This window comes from Rattus norvegicus, chromosome 3 (genome assembly GCF_036323735.1).
Source record: "Rattus norvegicus strain BN/NHsdMcwi chromosome 3, GRCr8, whole genome shotgun sequence".
NCBI classification, from domain to species: domain Eukaryota; kingdom Metazoa; phylum Chordata; class Mammalia; order Rodentia; family Muridae; genus Rattus; species Rattus norvegicus.
Genome location: NC_086021.1, coordinates 58,173,656 through 58,178,622, shown reverse-complemented (window position 1 = coordinate 58,178,622; position 4,967 = coordinate 58,173,656). Strand labels below are relative to the sequence as shown.

At 38.7% G+C, this 4,967-nt stretch overlaps 1 non-coding gene across 1 annotated transcript; it reads left to right on the top strand.

Moving 5' to 3' along the window:
- Positions 1-998: 998 nt before the first annotated feature.
- On the top strand, positions 999-1,103 carry LOC120101962 (U6 spliceosomal RNA). Its single transcript, XR_005503015.1, has one exon. It is a non-coding gene; the product is annotated as a U6 spliceosomal RNA (small nuclear RNA).
- Positions 1,104-4,967: the final 3,864 nt, after the last annotated feature.

Below are 4,967 nucleotides of genomic sequence, written 5' to 3'. Positions count from 1 at the left end.
GTGGCAGGTCACCGTGAGCTACCATAAAGTCCTGTTGAAGTGCTGACTCTCTCTCCCCAGGGAGGTTACTGACCATTATATCTTGTAATTGTCTCCCTAGAATAAACTCTTGAATACTTATAGCCTGTTTTATATTATGTCCATCTCGATTGTTGACAATTCTTTGTTTTGTTTTTTTTTCCAGAGCTGAGGACCGAACCCAGGGCCTTGCGCTTGCTAGGCAGGCGCTCTACCACTGAGCTAAATCCCCAACCCCCGGTTGACAATTCTTAATGTGAATTTTGTCCTGCTTTATAGTGGCTACTGTTACACTTTCTTTCCATTTTGTATTTTACTTGCACTGTTTGTCAAGCCAAGTTCTCACAAACCACAATTACCCAAATTAATGAACTATCTCTTCTCTTTCATTATCTTTAATTTTTTGTATTCTGAATAAAACCCTACAAGTATAAGTTTAACCTACTTCCTTATGCTAGTGCTCGAATGTTCTTCTTTTTTTCAGTTTTCTGTTTTAAGATAAATGTTTATATTCTATTTTGTAAGTAAATAGTCACAATTCTTGACTATGTCTATAATGTTATAGCCATTTAATTTCTATTGTCACTCAATTACAGTATTTTAAGTATGCATGTCCATAAAGTATTAGAAATTAAAATTATCTATTGGGGAAAACTGAAGGATGCAGAAACCTAGAAAGTATGTTTTGATAATTTTTCTTTGTGGTGTTGTTTATCACAGATCAGATCTTAGATTTAGCAGACTGACTCTCAGAACCAAGTCAATTTACAGATAGAAGGATGAATGGAGATGTTAGTACATGGAGAGAAGAAAGCCTTGCTTTTTTAATAGAATGATTTGTGCTCTATCCCCATGTATGATTTTGGCTGTTAATATTTTGCTCTCCAGCTTAAAGAGATTCACTGGAGCTTAACTGACCTTACTATCCAGCAATTCAGCACTCCTGAGCAATCAATTCCTTTCAGAAATCACAGTATAGTGTTTCCTTCAGTGGTACATATATTGAAGTTGAAATGATACAAAAAAGATTAGCATGTTGCTTGCTCAAGGATGACAGGCAAATTTGTGAAGCATTCGCATTCCTTATTTTTTGGAACACGGTGGGGGGGGCACTTTAGATACTGACTTTCATATCATTCTCAAAAATTCTAATCTTCAAGTACAATAGAACCTGTTAATTATCATATCAAGATAACAATTGAAAGTTTTCTTTAGTGGTTGATGACAAAAACAACTTCTAATATCTGGAAGTCAGGAGCCCAAAAGAACTGAAGAGCAGCAAAGTTTCACACCCTAAGTCATGGCAGAAGCTACATTTGGTGAATGGAATTAGGGATGAGTTGCTGGTTCTACTCCTGCCTCTGACCTTACCTAATTATGAAATCTCTGAGACACCAGTTCTCTCATCTTATATGAACTCAGTCTAGTGAGTTCTAGGTCTGGAAGCCTCTGTCTGAAGTCTGTTTCTTACCTGCTCCTGGGACACAGACCGCCCTTTGTACACAACATTTTAAAGGAGCCAAACAGAACTCAACAAAATTTCCTCACATTGGAAAATGGCTTGGCAATCTGTGTATGAGATTTTAAGTGTTCAGATTATTGTTTAGCCATTTTATCTAAGGTATTGGCTATGTCACACAGCATCACTGTGTCATAGGACACTTACCCCATTGTTCCTCATGCCTGTGTCTTTCTACTTACCAGTACCTACTTGTGTGTGTGCTGTAATTTTTCTCTGACCACAGAGGCAGACAGTCCTGTGTGCTGTCTGAGCAGCACGATGCTAGTTATCATCCCTGCAGCAAAGGTGCCCCCATCCTTTTCTCACCACCTGAGGAGAAAAGCAAACCAGCCCACCACCAAGCTTTTCTCCACCTTCATGAAGGCAGGAAAAGTGCACTTTACCACAACCAGCGTTAATCTTGAAATCTTGGTCTCCCCAGGCTCTCAACATGGATAGTATTTTGGCTGTTCACTGGCTCTGGTAGATCTGTTACATTCTATAGTTAGCAGATCTCACAGGCTCTGTCTTGGCCCCGAAAGAAATGATTAAAAAGACTTCGTGTCCAACTTCAGTTTCTTGGGTTAACATTTTCTTATGTCTTAGTTAAATTAGAGATATTAACCATATTTTATTTCGCTATTATCAAATTCCATTATTCTTATTCATTTTGTTTTCCTTAGAACAAGGGAAATAAAAACTCTATAACAAGGAACAATAGCCAGAGTTACAATTTATTGCATATGTATTAAAAATATCTGTTGGGCAAATTAATAAACAAATGATAGGAGATGTGCATAAGCAGTTCAAAAGTAATTATCAAGATTTTATTCAGCCACTTAAAAATATTAACAGGCTTGCATGGTTTCAGTGTTACATTGAAAGGATATGCATATAGAGTTTTATTTTTCCCTTTTTATTGAAAGTAGATTCTTTTTTTTGCCCATTGTTCGATATCATCAGAATTTTAGGTACATGTACAAAATCATATATACATAAAAAACCTAACATCATATATAATTGCTGTATCCTAATAAACCTTTTTCAGAATCATAAATATTTAAGCTGTTATTCAATCAACACCAAATAAATAAACCTCAGTAAGAGAAAGAGACGAACAACTTTGATTGAACTGCACACAACTGCACATAGAGGATGGGGCCGTCCTCACAACTTCTAGATCCCCTGGACACCAGCAGGCTTTGTACAAAGCCATTTACCCTGCATCACTGCAGGACACTAACCGCCTCTGAATGGCTGTCACACTCACTGCAGCTGCATTTGCTTGCCCGATCAAGTGCAGCATTTGAACTATTGAGTTCAATGAACTACACCAATTATCGAGACAGATTAAATAAATGAATGGGCCATTACTCTTATGAAGTAACCTGAGTTAGTCATTAAGACTAAGTGAGTAGAAACTTAAAAGGCTCAATGTAAAGTTGAGGAACAAATTATGCTTGTGGGAAAGATATACGCTAAAATTAGTCAAAACGTTTTTACATGTTAAAGGTACCTGTCCAAAATGGTATTTGCCACTCTGAAAAGTATGCATAAGTCATGATTCCTATATTTAACTAATTTATAATTTAGTTGGAAGATAAAAACCACACACATGAAAATCTAGAGGCAGTTAAGTGCTAAACTTTTTATATTTTGCCATAAAAACAGATAATTTAATTATTTTAAGGATATTCTTTGGAGTTTTTTTTTTTCTTAATATTTTTTTTATGTGAGTACACTGTGGCTCTCTTCAGGCACACCAGAAGAGGGCATCAGATCCCATTACAGATGGTTGTGAGCCACCATGTGGTTGCTGGGAATTGAACTCAGGACCTCTGGAAGAGCAATCTGTGCTCTTAACCACTGAGCCATCTCTCCAGCCCCCATGAATATTCTTTGTAACCAAGGCCCAGTCAAAGAAATGCACTTCCTTTTTACTGTTTTTAATTTAATGCTATTTTTGAGAATTATATAATAGGCACTTACATCTATAATACTTCTGCCTCTGCTTTTCCCCTTCCTATATATCACCTCCAAAGTTACGATCTCTTTAATTATTGCTGCTTCATGTATATACACATGTATGTGTGTAAGTATATGCTTGTGTATACATAACCTACTAAATCCATTTAGCTTGTTCATACTACAAGCATCCACTTGTGATTGGACAGAATGTGGGAGTTCGCACCTAGAAGAAACTGATTCTCCCTCTCTCAGCAACCATCGGCCATACATGGCTATTCTCTAGTGGTGGGACAATGTGGAATTTTCCCCTGCTCACATTGGTATGTCAAGTATTATCATTATGCTGATCTTATTCAAGCCAGCCTATAGTTGAAATTTCATGGATGCGTTTTCTCGGTCATGTCTCGTAGACACATTACCACACAGCACATGTCCTGAGTCTCTGGCTCTTTCCGTCTTTCTGTCCTTTCTTCCATGATGTTCCCAGAGCCTTAGGAGTAGAACTCGTGTTGGGTTGGCTTCCATTGGAGTTGGGTACCTCACAGTTGCTTATGCTCTGTGTTTTGACTGCTTGTGGATCTGGATGACAGTCTCCATCAGTCGCAAAAGGAGCCTCTAAGATGAGGGGCTAGAGCCACACCTACCTATAGATATGAGGGTAAGTATTTAAAATCCAGTTAAAATTATATCAGTTTAGAAAAATGGCATTAGAAGGTTCTTCTTTAGGTTCCATGGCCTGACCTGCATATGGGTTCCACGGCATGGGTAATTGGCTAAGTTTAGAGTAGCAGGCGTTAATTTCCTCCTATTGTGCAAGGCTTAAGTCCAGCTATGCAGCTGCCGGTTATTCTCCAGATGAGTACCACTATTGCACCATTGGTAATAGCTTGCCAAGCCAGTCACTGTTGGCTTTACAGCTGGATAGGCACTGATAGCTTTTCTCTTAGCAGTTTGCATATCATCTTTGGCTATTATGAGTTAGTCCCCAGAGAGGAGACTTCTAGATCAGATACAGTTTCATTTCTTCAAGTCCTTTGTCCAACATGTGTGTTGTCTTCAGCAATATCCACAAATTCTGGTAACTTTTGCCCAGCAATTCTTTTTTTTTTTTTTATTAACTTGAGTATTTCTTATATACATTTCAAGTGTTATTCCCTTTCCCGGTTTCCAGACAAACATCACCCTCCCCACTCCCCTTCCTTATGGGTGTTCCCCTCCCAAACCTCCCCCCATTGCCACCCTCCCCGCATAGTCTAGTTCACTGGGGGTTCAGTCTTAGCAGGACCCAGGTCTTCCCCTTCCACTGGTGCTCTTACTAGGATATTCATTGCTACCTATGGGGACAGAGTCCAGGGTCAGTCCATGTATAGTCTTTAGGTAGTGGCTTAGTCCCTGGAAGCTCTGGTTGCTTGACATTGTTGTACTTTTGGGGTCTCGAGCACCTTCAAGCTCTTCCAGTTCTTTCTCTGATTCCTTCAAC